Source organism: Drosophila yakuba, unplaced genomic scaffold, assembly GCF_016746365.2.
Source record: "Drosophila yakuba strain Tai18E2 unplaced genomic scaffold, Prin_Dyak_Tai18E2_2.1 Segkk2_quiver_pilon_scaf, whole genome shotgun sequence".
Classification (NCBI taxonomy): Eukaryota; Metazoa; Arthropoda; class Insecta; order Diptera; family Drosophilidae; genus Drosophila; species Drosophila yakuba.
In genome coordinates, this window is record NW_025048801.1 from 427,740 (window position 1) to 448,800 (window position 21,061).

General features: G+C 46.0%; 1 pseudogene; it reads left to right on the top strand.

Moving 5' to 3' along the window:
• The first annotated feature begins 13,017 nt into the window (after nucleotides 1-13,017).
• LOC122319641 lies at nucleotides 13,018-16,811 on the top strand (annotated as a pseudogene).
• Nucleotides 16,812-21,061: the final 4,250 nt, after the last annotated feature.

Consider the following 21,061-nt stretch of genomic DNA (forward strand, 5'->3'; position numbering starts at 1 on the left):
CCCTGTCGCACGGTTCTTGTCCCGGCGCTGCTGCAGAGCAGGCATCTTGGCGGCGCTATGCATCCTTTTGCCTTATGTCCATACTCGCCGCATCTTATGCAGCAGTCCGAGCGACCTTCAGTTAAAAGTCCGGTGGCCATGTTCCAAGCACCTGAAGCACCAGTATATCCTGGACGATGCGGCACCGTGTCCATCCTACGGTTACCGTACCCTGTTTTAGTACCGAGATTGCATCGTTCATGCTTGACATCACTGTCGCGGATTGAGTTCCGTCCCGCATTTTGCGCCAACCGTGAACATCCTCTGGATGTTCTGCTCCGCCAGCTTGCACTCTCGTCGCAATCGTCCGCACGTCCGCAAGTGTCAGCAGATCTCACAATCTGAGCGCACACACACTATGCATGCATATACATCCTCTCTTGCCCTCTTTTAAGCATAAGAATAGATGTATAAGCCGGCCGCTGCCAACGCTCTGCAAGCGGCGCAACCGAAAACAACTAGCTGTTAAGTCCAAAATATGTAAATCTAAGAACATTAAATAAAAACCTCATTCTTGGGAATCTGGAAACCTCTTGTTACATCACAGATTTCTTCAAGGCGTTGACTGCTGGGTGTCTCTACACGGTCATTAGAGAGGATGATTTTTGGTCTGTCCGCGACCTTTGTGCCGTCCCCCTTTCCATAAGTCGATCTAGGCCAAAAATTTTAATATAACGTTAACGTTAAATTAACTTACTCAAAATGGGTCCTCTCGCAAAACAGATTCGAATTTTTTTCCGCCCTATCGAAACTTCAACACCTATCTGGCCGTTTGACTGGCAACGCGGTTCTATCCAGACCGCCCACTGTGATGGGTTGGCAGCCCTATCAGCTGAGCCGCCCCAAACAAAAAAAGTGTAAAATAATTAAATTGAAACACCAGCGCTATGTGGCTTCACACGAAAACCAATTATTCCAGCCAGGCCTACACTAGGATAGATAAACTTACGCGTAGTGTAACCTTACCACGTCCGTATTGGAAAAAGATTTATATTCGACTCCGCGCTCACATAGGTATGTTTGTTCGTGTGTTTGTGACCGAACGCCCGCAAAAGAAAGCGAATAATGCATATTGTTTAAACGGTATTAAATAATAACGAAACCAAGTTACAGACTTCGATAAATACTGAGATAACGTCGGGGTCACCAAAGCTTAAGGGGCAGAAAACCAATATGAAACACTTGGGATTATAATAATAAGAACGCACAAATAGGTTATATTAATGTAATTGTATGTTCTGTTTATTTCGGAGATGCCTGGCTTCAAAACAGACACCTATAAGCTTACAAAGTAGCTTTGATTAATAACTAAATAGACAAGCTTATCCACATCATTCCTATGGCTATGAAAAGTCTGTCGACTCCAAGTGATGTGGACAACTTAAGAAATTTTTAGCACGGGTCTTCATCGAGCAACATCGCACAGTGGCGCCTTAAATACTTTTGGGTTACAACAATTTTAGTACCTTTCGATTAAGTGGTCATACAATATACTCGAAAATTAATGTTTTTGGAGGCAGTTTTCGACAAATACTTTTCATTTCATTTCTCTGAAAATGCTAATATGGTACATATTTAATATTTTTAAAACAAAAAATACATAAATTGTAAAAAAAAATTGTTTATGTTTTTTTTTTTATTATTTGTCATTTTTTCATCTATTTTTACCTTATTTTTACAAATAATTAAAAATAATCATTTAATTTTACTTAATTTAAGTAACCCGTCAGTCGGGTGATGGATAAGGGGAATAACGTGTAGTTTCAAGCTTGCTAGAAGAACACGCCGTAATTGTCCATACACCCGGAAGTGCGACTATACTCTCCTCGAGAGGGCGGCTGGAAACAGGTACCCTGGCAAGGTTATGTCCCTGCCAGAGGATGCTGGCAAATGGTAGTCGGGCGTCCCGGGCTGGACTAAGGTGTCACTCGACCCGTGCCGAGAGTCAGCCTGACTGAGGGCCCGGGTCACAAAATAGCTCAGTCTCAAAAGGAGAGCTCAGGGTACCTGGCGACCCCCTGTTCTAAGACGCCTTACCCGGGCGTCGCGGATCTCCGCCCGGGTGGACCCTCCTTTTCTCCGCAACTCGTTGGAATCACATGGAGTCGATAAAATAAATAAAAAGGAGTCAGGATCTCCCAAAAAACCTACTCAAACGGCAGTGACGACTGAGTCTGGCCATACAAACTTCAAGGCAGCAAAATTGGCGAGTGAGCCCACCTGCCTGGCCAACACCACAGGATCGGGTTTGGGTGATTCCCGCCTCAAATCTGAGGCGACTGAGTGCAAGCCGCCCAAAGTCGTCGCCTTGGGAACATCTCCAGGCCCTAGTGCCATGATGCCCCCTTCATGCGTAGCCAAGGACGGCAAACACCCAGTGGCAACCGGTAAAGGCAAACACACCTACGCAGAGAAACGATCTGTAGGTCAAATCCTACGCAGCCAGGAGAGATCGAAAACGGCTCCTTCGGCTGAATGGATGAAAAAGGTGGAATGGGCTAAATCCGTTTTGCCAAACTTCGGCAAGGAAGCCCCTAAACCACCCAAGCCCACAGAGGTCAAAAAGCGACCTCCACCTAAGACGGAGCGCTCCCAGCACGTCCCCTCCGACCCCTCGGCAAAGCGGCAACGCGTGCAGCCAGGGCGATCCTTTGCGGGGATCGCGAAAAACCGCATTCTCCTGGGCGGGGTCGACAGAAACGACCCGAGTGGCAGGATTCCACGTAATAAGTGGAAGTGGGTGGAGGCAGCCCTAGCCACAAAATGCTTCGAGATTCTAGCCAAGGAACCTGGCCCCACTCCTGTCTGCAAAGACGTGGGATGGTTCCAAGGCGTCAAGGTGATCGCCTGTGACGATAAACGCTCTACGGAGCTATACAAAGCCGCAGTAAAAGTGCTGGGGGAGGTGTATGAGGGCGCCGGACTTGTTGCGCTGAGCTGGTTCGACGTACCTTGCCGACACCGGCATCCATTAAGGCGCCGTACCAGATCCTCACCATGCTGCAGCGCTGCATCCCGCACCTTTCCACCTCGGACTGGCGAGTGGTGTAGGTCGACGAAATGGAGGGGCCAACAAGCCTGGCCATCCTCATCCTAAACAAGAAGTCTCTAGCTCCCATTGAGGCCGCTCACGGGGAGCTAAACTTCGGGTTTAGCTCAGTGACCATAAAGGTCTATAATTTGGACTCCGCCATGGAGGATCAGGAAGGCAGTGGATGAGTGATCGAGGAGATTGCCTCCGAGATCGAGGCATCGGAAACCGAGGACGGCTACTCGACCGATGCCTCAATCCTCCGCAGCCTTGCGAACATGGGTCCATTGACGGACCTAGACACATCGGACGGGGAGGGAGCCGATACAACCGTGGTGGAGATGCCCACAGCAGATGTCCATGAGGCTTCTGCAGATAAACCTCCAACACAGTAAGGCAGCTTCCGCTGCTCTTCAACTCCATCTGGCTAAAGGAACCTTGGATAGTGGGAGGAAAGGTTTCAGGATTAGGGACTAAGAAAAATAAGCTCCTAACAGGTCCCAGCGAAGTTAAAATAAGGGCCTGCATTTTAGCCAAAAAGCACCTTAGAATTTTTCTGCTCCATAATTACAGCGATGCAGACAACGCGGTAGCCACCGTGGAGAGTAGGCCATCTTCGTTCCAAGTGCTGTCATCGTACATGGCCTACGAAAGGCAAGAACCGCCGGATGAGCTGGTAAGGGGACTGGTAGAAGACAGCGAAAAGCAAAACATAGGCCTACTAATAGGCTGTGATGCTAACGCCCACCATACACAATGGGAAAGTACAGACACAAACGACCGCGGTGAGTCTCTTTTTAACTTTATCTTTAGTTCAAATCTCTTCATATGTAATAAAGGTAATCACCCCACCTTTATCATTAACAACCGAAAAGACGTAATAGACCTAACTCTCGTCTCTAAACCACTATTAGAGACAATAACTCACTGGAGGGTGCTTGACAAGCACCCATTCTCGGACCATAGGAATATAGAAACGACCCTCACAATCAACCCCTTAAAAACAGCAGTTTTCACAAACCCAAGGAAAACAGACTGGCAAAAATACAAAAATATTTTTAGGGGAAAAATCTCAACGGATCCCCCTCCATACCCCCAAACAATTTCTAGTCTAAACGAACTAGTTGCAATTTTCACAGAAACCTGCAACTATGCACTAAAAAAGGCCTGCCCCAATAGCAAGCCCAAAAGAAAAAGAAAACCTCCCTGATGGTCAGCAGAACTGTCCCCCCTCCGAATAGACTGCAGAACCCTTTTTAACAGGGCCGAGGCAGGAAATGAGGAGGCCCTGTGGACCACCTACAAGAGAGTCCTTGCAAACTACAAAAAAACCATCAGGAAAGCAAAGCGATCCTCGTGGCATTCCTTTTGCTCAGAAATTGAAAATACAACTGAAGCAGCCAGAATTAGAAAAATACTATTCAAATCGGCCACAACCCTAGGATACCTTAAAAGAGTAGATGGCTCCTGAACCAGCACGAGTGAGGAATCTCTGGAGATACTTCTAGACACTGACTTCCCAGAAAACAGCCAAAACGCTCTCACCACCCAACAAACAAACGCCACACTGGCAAGTATCAAACTGTGCATAGACCCAAAGGTCCTCCTTTGGGCCATACACAGCTTTGAATCATACAAATCTGCAGGTACAAACAAAATCGTACCCGCACAAATCCAACATGCGGGAAATATAGCCATCGGTCCCTACTTCTTGGACACCTACCACAATCGTGGCTAGAGTTCCGTATTGCCTTCATCCCAAAGCAGGGAAACCATCACACACGACCCCCAAGGACTTTATCAGTCTGTCATCCTTCCTACTAAAGACCCTTGAAAGAATCATCGGCCTACATCTGAGATCAACTCTCAACCCTAGTCTTATCACAGACACGCAACACGCCTACAAGAAAGGGAAATCGACAGAGACAGCACTACACTCTCTCGTCTCCAATATAGAAAAATCAATGTCCGAAAAGGAATATGCACTGGTAGCTTTCCTAGACATAGAAGGAGCTTTTAACAACAACATCCCAACGTCGATTACCGGAGCCCTGACAGACCTTGGGGTGGACCACCACTTGGTGGGACTCATAAACCAACTGCTCACCTGTAGAAAGGTTATGTCTTCACTAGGTGCGTCAACCCCCACTAGGCACGTCAGCAGAGGCACTCCGCAAGGAGGCGTCCTCTCCCCACTTCTATGAAACATAGCAGTCAACTCGATACTATGCGACATGGAAGGGGGGGAGGCTGCCTATGCGGATGACGTTGCTATCATCTTCACAGGCAAATACCCCCAAACGCTATGCGATGTCATGAGCGAAGAACTCAGTGTTTTGTCTAGCTGGACCAAAAATAACGGATTAGGAATTAACCCCTCAAGAGCTGGTTCTCTTCACTAGGAAGTATAATAAACCAGACTTAGTCCCAACTATCCTCATCATTTAAAGACTTTCCTTCAGTAGCAGCGCAAGGTACTTGACAGGAAACTGAACTGGAACTTGAATCTCACAGACAGATATAAAAAAGCTTCAATAGCACTCTTCACGTGCAAGAAAGCAATAGGGCTCAAATGGGGCATGACACCCTATATAGTAAGTTGGATATATACGGCCATCGTCAGACCAATACTACTGCACCACCCCAAACGAAGCCCTAAATGCCATACTCAACCTCCCAAGCCCAGAACTAGCTGGCATGGCACAGGCTACAGTAGCGGCAATCAGGCTTAGAGATACAAAACAGTGGAACCCACAAGAAGCGGGTGACTCATGTATCCTGAAGTGGAAGCTATAAGGGAGGCCCTAAAACTCTTAAAATCACTAAAGCCGGAAGGCTCACATGTAAACATTTCAGTGACAGCCAAGTAGCTATCTCTAGTCACTCGAAAACAGTACCGAATTGCTGATCATCTTTACACGAGATGACTCAACAATTCGTTATCAGCCTTATATGGGTACCCGGACACAGGGACATAAAAGGCAACTGCATCGCAGATGAAATAGCTCGAGAAGGCACTACCGCGCCACTCATACTAGAGATGGAGGGCATGAGTATGCCTTTAGCCACTTGCAAACTACTACTTAGGAAAAACCGCAACAAACAGACAATATGGGAAAACACCACATACTGTCGCCTAACACGCCAAATATGGCCAAAAATAAGCTCAAAGAGAACGTCAAAACTTTTAAGATTGACCAGAGCAAACCTCAGCACTGCTATGAGAGTCATCACAGGGCATTGGTTGATAGGCACCCATGCCAAAAGACTAAAACGGCCGTTTGACTGGCAACGCGGTTCTATGCAGACCGCCCACTGCGATGGGTTGGCAGCCCTATCAGCTGAGCCGCCCCAAACAAAAAAAGTGTAAAACAAATAAATTGCAACACCAGCGCACTACCGCTATGTGGCTTCACACGAAAATTATTCCAGCCAGGCCGAGACTAGGATAGATAAACTTACGCGTAGTGTAACCTTACCACGTCCGTATTGGAAAAAGATTTATATTCGACTCCGGGCTCACATAGGTATGTTTGTTCGTGTGTTTGTGACCGAACGCCCGCAAAAGAAAGCGAATAATGCATTTTGTTTAAACGTTGTTAAATAATAACGAAACCAAGTTACAGACTTCGATAAATACTGAGATCACGTCGGGGTCACCAAAGTTTAAGGGGCAGACAACCAATATGCCACACATAGGATTATAATAATAAGAACGCACAAATAGGTTATATAAGCTTAGGCCTATAAGCTTACAAAGTAGCTTTGATTAATAACTAAATAGACAAGCTTATCCACATCATTCCTATGGCTATGAAAAGTCGACTCCAAGTGATGTGGACAACTCAAGAAGTGTTTAGCACGGGTCTTCATCGAGCAACGTCGCACAGTGGCGCCTTAAATACTTTTGGGTTACAACAATTTTAGTACCTTTCGATTACGTGGTCATACAATATGGTGTGATAAATAGTAGATTTTATACTCGAAAATTAATGTTTTTGGAGGCAGTTTTCTTAATTTTTATCCAATTTCGACAAATACTTTTCATTTCATTTCTCTGAAAATGCTAATATGGTACATATTTAATATTTAAAAAAAATAAATACATAAATTGTAAAAAAAACATTGTTTATGTTTTTTTTTTATTATTTGTCATTTTTTCATCTATTTTTATCTTATTTTTACAAATAATTAAAAATAATCATTTAATTTTACTTAATTTAAGTAACCCGTCAGTCGGGTGATGGATAAGGGGAATAACGTGTAGTTTCAAGCTTGCTAGAAGAACACGCCGTAATTGTCCATACACCCGGAAGTGCGACTATACTCTCCTCGCGAAGGCGGCTGGAAACAGGTTCCCTGGCAAGGTTATGTCCCTGCCAGAGGATGCTGGCAAATGGTAGTCGGGCGTCCCGGGGTGGACTAAGGTGTCACTCGACCCGTGCCGAGAGTCAGCCTGACTGAGGGCCCGGGTCACAAAATAGCTCAGTCTCAAACGGAGAGCTCAGGGTACCTGGCGACCCCCTGTTCTAAGAAGCCTTACCCGGGCGTCGCGGATCTCCGCCCGGGTGGACCCTCCTTTTCTCCGCAACTCGTTGGAATCACATGGAGTCGATAAAATAAATAAAAAGGAGTCAGGATCTCCCAAAAAACCTACTCAAACGGCAGTGACGACTGAGTCTGGCCGTACAAACTTCAAGGCAGCAAAATTGGCGAGTGAGCCCACCTGCCTGGCCAACACCACAGGATCGGGTTTGGGTGATTCCCGCCTCAAATCTGAGGCGACTGAGTGCAAGCCGCCCAAAGTCGTCGCCTTGGGAACATCTCCAGGCCCTAGTGCCATGATGCCCCCTTCATGCGTAGCCAAGGACGGCAAACACCCAGTGGCAACCGGTAAAGGCAAACACACCTGTAGGTCAAATCCTACGTAGCCAGGAGAGATCGAAAACGGCTCCTTCGGCTGAATGGATGAAAAAGGTGGAATGGGCTAAATCCGTTTTGCCAAACTTCGGCAAGGAAGCCCCTAAACCACCCAAGCCCACAGAGGTCAAAAAGCGACCTCCACCTAAGACGGAGCGCTCCCAGGACGTCCCCTCCGACCCCTCGGCAAAGCGGCAACGCGTGCAGCCAGGGCGATCCTTTGCGGGGATCGCGAAAAACCGCATTCTCCTGGGCGGGGTCGACAGAAACGACCCGAGTGGCAGGAAGTGGAAGTGGGTGGAGGCAGCCCTAGCCACAAAATGCTTCGAGATTCTAGCCAAGGAACCTGCCCCCCCTCCTGTCTGCAAAGACGTGGGATGGTTCCAAGGCGGCGTCAAGGTGATCGCCTGTGACGATAAACGCTCTGCGGAGCTATACAAAGCCGCAGTAAAAGAGCTGGGGGAGGTGTATGAGGGCGCCGGACTTGTTGCGCTGAGCTGGTTCGACGTACCTTGCCGACACCGGCATACATTAAGGCGCCGTACCAGATCCTCACCATGCTGCAGCGCTGCATCCCGCACCTTCCCACCTCGGACTGGCGAGTGGTGAAGGTTGACGAAATGGAGGGGCCAACAAACCAGGCCATCCTCATCCTAAACAAGAAGTCCCTAGCTCCCATTGAGGCCGCTCACGGGGAGCTAGACTTCGGGTTTAGCTCAGTGACCATAAAGGTCTATAAATCGGACTCCGCCAAGGAGGATCAGGAAGGGAGTGGATTAGTGATCGAGGAGATTGTCTCCGAGATCGAGGCATCGGAATCCGAGGACGGCTACTCGACCGATGCCTCAATCCTCCGCACCCTTGCGACCATGGGTCCAATGACGGACCTACCCACATCGGACGGGGAGGGAGCCGATACAACCGTGGTGGAGATGCCCACAGCAGATGTTCTGTGAGGCTTCTGCAGATAAACCTCCACCACAGTAAGGCAGATTCCGCTGCTCTTCAACTCCATCTGGCTAAAGATGGAGTCGAAATAGTCCCGATCCAGGAACCTTGGATAGTGGGAGGAAAGGTTTCAGGATTAGGGACTAAGAAATATAAGCTTCTAACAGCTTCCAGCGAAGTTAAAATAAGAGCCTGCATTTTAGCCAAAAAGCACCTTAGAATTTTTCTGCTCCATAATAACAGCGATGCAGACAACGCAGAAGCCACCGTGGAGAGTAGGTCATCTCCGTTCCGAGTGCTGTCATCGTACATGGCCTACGAAAGGCAAGAACTGCCGGATGAGCTGGTAAGGAAAACATAGGCCTACTAATAGGCTGTGATGCTAACGCCCACCATACACAATGGGAAAGTACAGACACAAACGACCGCGGTGAGTCTCTTTTTAACTTTATCTTTAGTTCGAATCTCTTCATATGTAATAAAGGTAATCACCCCACCTTTATCGTTAAGAACCGAAAAGACGTCATAGACCTAACTCTCGTCTCTAAACCACTATTAGAGACAGTAACTCTCTGGAGGGTGCTAGACAAGCACTCTTTCTCGGACCATAGGAATATAGAAACGACCCTCACAATCAACCCCTTAAAAACAGCAGTTTTCACAAACCCAAGGAAAACAGACTGGCAAAAATACAAAAATATTTTGAGGGGAAAAATCCCAACGGATCCCCCTCCATACCCCCAAACAATTTCTAGTCTAAACGAACTAGTTTCAATTTTCACAGAAACCTGCAACTATGCACTAAAAAAGGCCTGCCCCAATAGCAAGCCCAAAAGAAAAAGATAACTTCCCTGATGGTCAGCCGAACTGTCCCCCCTCCGAATAGACTGCAGAACCCTTACCCGGGCGTCGCGGATCTCCGCCCGGGTGGACCCTCCTTTTCTCCGCAACTCGTTGGAATCACATGGAGTCGATAAAATAAATAAAAAGGAGTCAGGATCTCCCAAAAAACCTACTCAAACGGCAGTGACGACTGAGTCTGGCCGTACAAACTTCAAGGCAGCAAAATTGGCGAGTGAGCCCACCTGCCTGGTCAACACCACGGGATCGGGTTCGGGTGAACCCCGCCTCAAATCTGAGGCGACTGAGTGCAAGCCGCCCAAAGCCGTCGCTATGGGAACATCTCCAGACCCTAGTGCCATGATGCCCCCTTCATGCGCAGCTAAGGACGGCAAGCACCCAGTGGCAACCGGTAAAGGCAAACACACCTACGCAGAGAAACGATCTGTAGGTCAAATCGTACGCAGCCAGGAGAGATCAAAAACGGCTCCTTCGGCTGAATGGATGAAAAAGGTGGAATGGGCTAAATCCGTTTTGCCAAACTTCGGCAAGGAAGCCCCTAAACCACCCAAGCCCACAGAGGTCAAAAAGCGACCTCCACATAAGACGGAGCGCTCCCAGGACGTCCCCTCCGACCCCTCGGCAAAGCGGCAACGCGTGCAGCCAGGGCGATCCTTTGCGGGGATCGCGAAAAACCGCATTCTCCTGGGCGGGGTCGACAGAAACGACCCGAGTGGCAGGATTCCACGTAATAAGTGGAAGTGGGTGGAGGCAGCCCTAGCCACAAAATGCTTCGAGATTCTAGCCAAGGAACCTGGCCCCCCTCCTGTCTGCAAAGACGTGGGATGGTTCCAAGGCGTCAAGGTGATCGCCTGTGACGATAAACGCTCTGCGGAGCTATACAAAGCCGCAGTAAAAGAGCTGGGGGAGGTGTATGAGGACTTGTTGCGCTGAGCTGGTTCGACGTACCTTGCCGACACCGGCATACATTAAGGCGCCGTACCAGATCCTCACCATGCTGCAGCGCTGCATCCCGCACCTTCCCACCTCGGACTGGCGAGTGGTGAAGGTTGACGAAATGGAGGGGCCAACAAACCAGGCCATCCTCATCCTAAACAAGAAGTCCCTAGCTCCCATTGAGGCCGCTCACGGGGAGCTAAACTTCGGGTTTAGCTCAGTGACCATAAAGGTCTATAAATCGGACTCCGCCAAGGAGGATCAGGAAGGGAGTGGATTAGTGATCGAGGAGATTGTCTCCGAGATCGAGGCATCGGAATCCGAGGACGGCTACTCGACCGATGCCTCAATCCTCCGCACCCTTGCGACCATGGGTCCAATGACGGACCTACCCACATCGGACGGGGAGGGAGCCGATACAACCGTGGTGGAGATGCCCACAGCAGATGTTCCGTGAGGCTTCTGCAGATAAACCTCCACCACAGTAAGGCAGATTCCGCTGCTCTTCAACTCCATCTGGCTAAAGATGGAGTCGAAATAGTCCCGATCCAGGAACCTTGGATAGTGGGAGGAAAGGTTTCAGGATTAGGGACTAAGAAATATAAGCTTCTAACAGCTTCCTTTTAGCCAAAAAGCACCTTAGAATTTTTCTGCTCCATAATAACAGCGATGCAGACAACGCAGAAGCCACCGTGGAGAGTAGGCCATCTCCGTTCCGAGTGCTGTCATCGTACATGGCCTACGAAAGGCAAGAACTGCCGGATGAGCTGGTAAGGAAAACATAGGCCTACTAATAGGCTGTGATGCTAACGCCCACCATACACAATGGGAAAGTACAGACACAAACGACCGCGGTGAGTCTCTTTTTAACTTTATCTTTAGTTCAAATCTCTTCATATGTAATAAAGGTAATCACCCCACCTTTATCATTAAGAACCGAAAAGACGTAATAGACCTAACTCTCGTCTCTAAACCACTATTAGAGACAGTAACTCACTGGAGGGTGCTAGACAAGCACTCTTTCTCGGACCATAGGAATATAGAAACGACCCTCACAATCAACCCCTTAAAAACAGCAGTTTTTACAAACCCAAGGAAAACAGACTGGCAAAAATACAAAAATATTTTGAGGGAAAAAATCCCAACGGATCCCCCTCCATACCCCCAAACACTTTCTAGTCTAAACGAACTAGTTTCAATTTTCACAGAAACCTGCAACTATGCACTAAAAAAGGCCTGCCCCAATAGCAAGCCCAAAAGAAAAAGATAACTTCCCTGATGGTCAGCCGAACTGTCCCCCCTCCGAATAGACTGCAGAACCCTTACCCGGGCGTCGCGGATCTCCGCCCGGGTGGACCCTCCTTTTCTCCGCAACTCGTTGGAATCACATGGAGTCGATAAAATAAATAAAAAGGAGTCAGAATCTCCCAAAAAACCTACTCAAACGGCAGTGACGACTGAGTCTGGCCGTACAAACTTCAAGGCAGCAAAATTGGCGAGTGAGCCCACCTGCCTGGTCAACACCACGGGATCGGGTTCGGGTGAACCCCGCCTCAAATCTGAGGCGACTGAGTGCAAGCCGCCCAAAGCCGTCGCTATGGGAACATCTCCAGACCCTAGTGCCATGATGCCCCCTTCATGCGCAGCTAAGGACGGCAAGCACCCAGTGGCAACCGGTAAAGGCAAACACACCTACGCAGAGAAACGATCTGTAGGTCAAATCGTACGCAGCCAGGAGAGATCAAAAACGGCTCCTTCGGCTGAATGGATGAAAAAGGTGGAATGGGCTAAATCCGTTTTGCCAAACTTCGGCAAGGAAGCCCCTAAACCACCCAAGCCCACAGAGGTCAAAAAGCGACCTCCACATAAGACGGAGCGCTCCCAGGACGTCCCCTCCGACCCCTCGGCAAAGCGGCAACGCGTGCAGCCAGGGCGATCCTTTGCGGGGATCGCGAAAAACCGCATTCTCCTGGGCGGGGTCGACAGAAACGACCCGAGTGGCAGGATTCCACGTAATAAGTGGAAGTGGGTGGAGGCAGCCCTAGCCACAAAATGCTTCGAGATTCTAGCCAAGGAACCTGGCCCCCCTCCTGTCTGCAAAGACGTGGGATGGTTCCAAGGCGGCGTCAAGGTGATCGCCTGTGACGATAAACGCTCTGCGGAGCTATACAAAGCCGCAGTAAAAGAGCTGGGGGAGGTGTATGAGGACTTGTTGCGCTGAGCTGGTTCGACGTACCTTGCCGACACCGGCATACATTAAGGCGCCGTACCAGATCCTCACCATGCTGCAGCGCTGCATCCCGCACCTTCCCACCTCGGACTGGCGAGTGGTGAAGGTTGACGAAATGGAGGGGCCAACAAACCAGGCCACTCTCATCCTAAACAAGAAGTCCCTAGCTCCCATTGAGGCCGCTCACGGGGAGCTAAACTTCGGGTTTAGCTCAGTGACCATAAAGGTCTATAAATCGGACTCCGCCAAGGAGGATCAGGAAGGGAGTGGATTAGTGATCGAGGAGATTGTCTCCGAGATCGAGGCATCGGAATCCGAGGACGGCTACTCGACCGATGCCTCAATCCTCCGCACCCTTGCGACCATGGGTCCAATGACGGACCTACCCACATCGGACGGGGAGGGAGCCGATACAACCGTGGTGGAGATGCCCACAGCAGATGTTCCGTGAGGCTTCTGCAGATAAACCTCCACCACAGTAAGGCAGATTCCGCTGCTCTTCAACTCCATCTGGCTAAAGATGGAGTCGAAATAGTCCCGATCCAGGAACCTTGGATAGTGGGAGGAAAGGTTTCAGGATTAGGGACTAAGAAATATAAGCTTCTAACAGCTTCCTTTTAGCCAAAAAGCACCTTAGAATTTTTCTGCTCCATAATAACAGCGATGCAGACAACGCAGAAGCCACCGTGGAGAGTAGGCCATCTCCGTTCCGAGTGCTGTCATCGTACATGGCCTACGAAAGGCAAGAACTGCCGGATGAGCTGGTAAGGAAAACATAGGCCTACTAATAGGCTGTGATGCTAACGCCCACCATACACAATGGGAAAGTACAGACACAAACGACCGCGGTGAGTCTCTTTTTAACTTTATCTTTAGTTCAAATCTCTTCATATGTAATAAAGGTAATCACCCCACCTTTATCATTAAGAACCGAAAAGACGTAATAGACCTAACTCTCGTCTCTAAACCACTATTAGAGACAGTAACTCACTGGAGGGTGCTAGACAAGCACTCTTTCTCGGACCATAGGAATATAGAAACGACCCTCACAATCAACCCCTTAAAAACAGCAGTTTTTACAAACCCAAGGAAAACAGACTGGCAAAAATACAAAAATATTTTGAGGGAAAAAATCCCAACGGATCCCCCTCCATACCCCCAAACAATTTCTAGTCTAAACGAACTAGTTTCAATTTTCACAGAAACCTGCAACTATGCACTAAAAAAGGCCTGCCCCAATAGCAAGCCCAAAAGAAAAAGAAAACTTCCCTGATGGTCAGCAGAACTGTCCCCCTCCGAATAGACTGCAGAACCCTTTTTAACAGGGCCGAGGCAGGAAATGAGGAGGCCCTGTGGACCGCCTACAAGAGAGTCCTTGCAAACTACAAAAAAACCATCAGGAAAGCAAAGCGATCCTCGTGGCATTCCTTCTGCTCAGAAATTGAAAATACAACTGAAGCAGCCAGACTTAGAAAAATACTATTCAAATCGGCCACAACCCAAGGCTACCTTAAAAGAGCAGATGGCTCCTGAACCAGCACGAGTGAGGAATCTCTGAAGATACTTCTAGACACTGACTTCCCAGAAAACAGCCAAATCGCTCTCACCCCCCAACAAACAAACGCCACACTGGCAAGTATCAAACTGTGCATAGACCCAAAGGTCCTCCTTTGGGCCATATACAGATTTGAATCATACAAATCTTCAGGTACAAACAAAATCAGACCCGCACAAATCCAACATGCGGGAAATATAGCCATAAACTGGCTTCTTGATATTTTTAAAAGGTCCCTGCTTCTTGGACACCTACCACAATCGTGGCTAGAGTCCCGTTTTGTCTTCATCCCCAAAGCAGGGAAACCATCACACACGACCCCCAAGGACTTTATCAGTCTGTCATCCTTCCTACTAAAGACCCTTGAAAGAATCATCGGCCTACATCTGAGATCAACTCTCAACCCTTGTCTTATCACAGACACGCAACACGCCTACAAGAAAGGGAAATCGACAGAGACAGCACTACACTCTCTCGTCTCCAATATAGAAAAATCAATGTCCCAAAAGGAATATGCACTGGTAGCTTTCCTAGACATAGAAGGAGCTTTTAACAACGTCATCCCAACGGCGATTACCGGAGCCCTGACAGACCTTGGGGTGGACCATAAACCAACTGCTCACCTGCAGGAAGGTTATGTCTTCACTAGGCGCGTCAACCCTCACTAGGCACGTCAGCAGAGGCACTCCGCAAGGAGGCGTCCTCTCCCCACTTCTATGGAACATAGCAGTCAACTCGATTCTACGCACATGGAAGGGGGGTGCTGCCGGATAATAGCCTATGCGGATGACGTTGCTATCATCTTCACAGGCAAATACCCCCAAACGCTATGCGATGTATGAGCGAAAAACTCTGTGTTTTGTCTAGCTGGACCAAAAATAACGGATTAGGAATTAAACCCTCTCTTCACTAGGAAGTAACTATCCCAACTATCCTCAACATTCAAAGACTTTCCTTCAGTAGCAGCGCAAGGTACTTGACAGGACACTAAACTGGAACTTGAATCTCACAGACAGATATAAAAAAGCTTCAATAGCACTCTTCACGTGCAAGAAAGGTATAGGGCTCAAATGGGGCATGACACCCTATATAGTAAGTTGGATATATACGGCCATCGTCAGACCAATACTACTGTACGGGGTCGTGGTATGGTGGCCGGCTCTGAAAAAGAATCCAGCATAAAAATGCTAGCAAAAATGGAAAGAACTGCGGCACTCTGCATCAGCAGTGCTTTACGCACCACCCCAAACGAAGCCCTAAATGCCGTACTCAACCTCCCAAGCCCAGAACTAGCTGGCATGGAACAGGCTACAGTAGCGGCAATCAGGCTTAGAGATACCAAACAGTGGAACCCACAAGAAGCGGGTCACTCATGTATCCTAAAAAACATTCAAATAGTCCCCTCCAGGACAGACTACTGCACTCCAACGAAGTACATACAAACACCTTTCAAACACAATCATCTCAGAGAGGGACGATTGGAAATCACGAACACCTGGCCCCCAAAATGCTATATGCTTCTACACGGACGGGTCAAAACTACAGAATAGAGTAGGAGGAGGAGTTTACTATGAACAGCTAGGCCTACGCATCTCGTTCAGACTCCCCGATCATTGCATCGTTTTTCAAGCTGAAATGGAAGCAATAAGGGAGGCCCTAAAACACTTAAAATCACTAAAGCCGGAAGGCTCACATGTAAACATTTCAGTGACAGCCAAGTAGCTATCTCTAGTCACTCGAAAACAGTACCGAATTGCCGATCATCTTTACACGAGATGACTCAACAATTCGTTATCAGCCTTATATGGGTACCCGGACACAGGGACATAAAAGGTAACTGCATCGCAGATAAACTAGCTCGAGAAGGCACTACGGCGCCACTCATACTAGAGATGGAGGGCATGAGTATGCCTTTAGCCACTTGCAAACTACTACTTAGGAAAAACCGCAACAAACAGACAATATGGGAAAACACCACACACTGTCGCCTAACACCTCAAATATGGCCAAACATAAGCTCAAAGAGAACGTCAAAACTTTTAAGATTGACCAGAGCAAACCTCAGCACTGCTATGAGAGTCATCACAGGGCATTGGTTGATAGGCACCCATGCCAGAAGACTAAATGCCCCGTATAATGATTTCGGCCGTAGCTGTAGGGACCAAGAAATGGAAGAAACGGTAGAGCATCTACTATACCACTGTCCAGCACTGCAAGCGAAAAGACTTGCTCAATTAGGAAGCAGATTCCTGATAGACACGTGCGACCTGAGCGACACCGATCCACATCGGATACAAAAATTAATCAGCGCCTCTGGCTGGGGAAACTGCTAACTTCACACGAACCTCTACGGGCAAAAGGGGAAAACATACACGGTATCACAATGGACCTCTAATGGTCTAAGTGCGTCGGATAACCGACGGCCGGTAAAACCTAACCTAACCTAACCTACTTAATATTTTTAAAGAATAGGTAATCATTATACATTCATTTAAAATCATTACAAAGTCAGGGATTGAAAAACAAGCCGCCAATACAGGAAAAAATGTATGCCCGCCATACAATTTCGTACTGCGCAGCGACTGCTCTTGTAGCAGAATTTGCACTATATATATTCCATGCAACGATCCGTTGTCATCAAAAATTTGATTTTTGTATAGTATCTGTATCTTTTGCGCCATTGTGCGTCGACAAATCTTCATCTTCTAACTTTTTCGGTTGTCCAGCACGTTATGTGTCATCTAAGTCAAAATTTTCACTTTTAAACCGCGAAAACCACTTTCTGCTTATTAGTTCAGCGAGAGCCTATTCATACTTCCACTACAATACGATAACTTTCCGCAGCACTTTTCTTCATGTTAAAATAGTGAAGTAACATTCCCCGCAAACACGATTTTTCAGGCACAAACATGTTTCATACTGTACAACAATTGCTATGCACAATAACGAAATGTCATTTGCTGGTAAAGTTGCGCTATGTCAGTAGCTTCCTTTTCAGACATTACACATTAGCGCAAAAATACAGCTTGGACATAACAGTTCCTACTATTTTAGGCCCCCTGACAATAAAAACAGATACTTATTAGATACAGATAAAATGTATGTAGAAGTTTCAGAAAATACTGAAGTAAAGTAAATTTTAACGACCTTAGGCAGTGACATGGGGAACTATTGACGTAATTTCACAAGTGAAATAATTTCTACCAGGGAAAATATCGCGGCTTAGGACAATCAACCCAATAATAAATATTGAGGACTGGGAAAATACCAAAATCGAAATTATTACCAATACAGAAATAAAAATAATAACAGAGAACATCAAAGAGCTTTCTCTTAATAAAAGACCTGTCGTAGACGAAATTATAATAAGAGAGGCATTAGAGCAGAACAGGAAATCTTAGAAACTCCCTTAAGAAAAGAAAGCCACACAAAACAACGATATATCACATAAAAAAAACCTTTTTTTTTGGTTAAAAAAATTCTGATCAAACTTTTATCAAGAGTTTAATATTCCAATATTCCTCAAAAGAGATATTAATTAAAAATCAAAGTTGGGTAATTATATTAGGCACACTAGCCCCAATAGAATCATGAATTATAAACCATAAGATAACTATTAAGAAGCACAGAATACAGAAAGGGAAACTGGAAAAACAAGTGTCATCCAAATAAAAAACAAATTTTTATAAAATGTTAAAAATACCTACAATAAACTATGCATCGAATTAAAAACTATAGAAATAAGGTGGTTTATAAAAATAAACATAAACATAAAACTAAATATAATAGAACCGAACAAATACTAGCTTATATTCTACTTTACGGATGCACAGCTATGAGTCCCAGACGACTAAGAAAATATAAATAAAAAACTTAATGAGAACCGAAAAAAATTATGAATTATGAAGTTTAAAATTCCTATAGGAAATAAGGCAGAATTGAACAACTAGGTAAAAAAACATTAAAACAATTGAGGCCAAAATGAAACACATTATAAAAGTAAATTTAAAAAGAAAAAAATTACCGACCGACAAAACCCAATAACCATCTCATATGGGAAGAGTTTCAATTAATAATAGTTTCAACTATAAGCTTCCTATAAGTCCTCTTAGATTCTATATGTCGCCGTCAGGTGAGGCGTCTGTCTATGTGAACGCCGAGATATGTTACTACGTCTGCTTGTGGGATGTACAGGGTGAGCAGGTTTGTGTATTCAGTGTGAAAGTTACATGTCTGCGTTTAGCTTGACAGGCAAGTTGTTCTGGGGGGAGAGCACATGTGAGTACAAACATATTTCACGTACCTTGCCATGCTGCCTTGCCGCTCATTTATATGTGGTCGAGCTTTTTTTGAGGCTTTTTGACGAATTGTATATAAGACAATACATCAGATGATGTTTGATCAGAAGAAAGTCGAGAAACGAAAATATGTTTCTGTATGTAGTCCGTACTCAATATTCCCTTGTGGTAGTAGACTAATCGGGACAGGTGGAATCGCTTGCTGCGAAACCGGAAAAGAAAAATCGAATTCTTAAGCAATACCGAACTCTCTCCACGATTGATCACATCGCTCCGAATCGTTTTTAGCTTCCGATCTTAGACACATTTGGGGATTTGCTGCGATCGAAGGCTTATCATCTGTGGAATCCTGTTTATCACTTGCGGGAGGCTGCTGGGCGTTCTCTTAGACAGCTTACCACCAGCGTTTTTTACTTTTCACTTTGGAGATTCCTTAAACAGCTTAAATCTGTTGATCAGTCTCTTAAAGCCACCTTTAGTTTGGCGCATAAATGATTTCACATCGTTCGCAACCCCGACGCAAGCATATAAGCATATGTACAAGAGTATACAAAAATTGTATGTAAAACGATTGATCGCTGCAGCAATGTATTGTATTGCCAAACATTTGTCTGTCTATACCTAAAAATAAACAACGCTTGAGCGTTAGGTATAAACGCCTAGGAAGACAATTATCAAAAGTGTTACTTATAACATGCAGACGAATCCTTGTGGTTTTTAATATGTGTTTGTGATCTTCGAATGTTAAAATTAAAATGTTAAAAACTGTGGTCTCCCAATAATCTTCAGTAAGTTCTAACCCTAATAAAAAACAACTTTTGTAGTGTATTCTAATTTTTAAATAGAGCTACAAAGTGAGTCCGGCTCACTCCGTCTCTAAAACCTGTTATATGTTGTAGAGTTATTATACCCGTTACTCGTAGAGTAAAAGGGTATACTAGATTCGTTGAAAAGTATGCAAAAGGCAGAAGTTAGGGTTTCCGACCATATAAAGTATATAAGTTAACACGAGCAAGTCAGAGGGGTGCGACGACCCGCCGAAATGCCATCCAAGACCGGATGGACCAACAATAACATCGGCGACGCTGAGCCAGCCCAGTACCGCATTTCGCTTTAGCGAAAGCGATGTGCAAGGGTCAGCGTAATGCGAGGCGGGCATGTGCGCGCTGGGTGACCGTCGAAGGCACGGAACTCCAGACGGCACGGGGCGCTGACTAAGCGCTCTGCTGGGTCCGCTGCCTCCAACCGAAGACTTGGCGGCCTTAATAAATTTGATTTGTATTTAGTTCGTAAGATTCCAGAATTCAGAGCAGTTGGCTCCAATAAAAAGAACCATACAAACGTATTTGGTTTAATTGACGCCCAACGCGCTTAAGTGTCGTAAAACCGTAAAATCCGTAGTAAAAAGATCTAGAAATCAAGGTCTCGTAATCGGGTTTTCTTTGAAAACACTTCGGACTCGCGCGCTGCACAATAATAGTGAACAGCAACAAACAAACAAAATTATCTAATACAAAAACAAAACAACGCTGCATATCAACAGTAATCAGCTAAATCAACGACAGCCAGAGGATAAACGGATCAACCAGCTACCGTCTTCGATGCATTTTTATTATACCAGTATACCAATATAACATGTAAGTGAGATCTTTATTTTCAATTTACCTCTTTTAACGTCAACCAGACATGTGTGCCAATTTTTGAAAAAAATACACATAATAAGTAACGAAATAAAACAAAAAAAGAGTGATTGCAATTAAAAGTTCAGGTATAGCGATTTTCATTTACAAATTTTTAAAAAAAACAAATGATGAAGAAGGAAAATTAAGCTCTTTCTCATACAAATTATAAAAAAAAAAAAATTTAAAAAGTATCATTGTCCGATGTATAGAAACAGTAACGAAAACAACGACAGTGACGAAGACTTAATACAGAGCTATAAAGACATAAGAAATAATAGCCATCAAGGGGGTTACATTGACGGTGCTGAGACCGACGAAGATATAGAATTAAGTAACTTAATTGACGGCTTTACAGACAAAGTAAAAATGGTTAACGACCAGGAATTTCAAAATCAACATCAGGACCTTCAACAAGAGGCAACAGCAACACAAGAACAGGCGAAAACCTCAGGTACCATTAGTAATAAAGATGTAATTAGACTCATGGAAGCGGCCGTAAATGGCGCACTAGAGCATCAACAAAAAATATTTTCAGAAAAGCTTAAAGAGGTTGAGAATAGG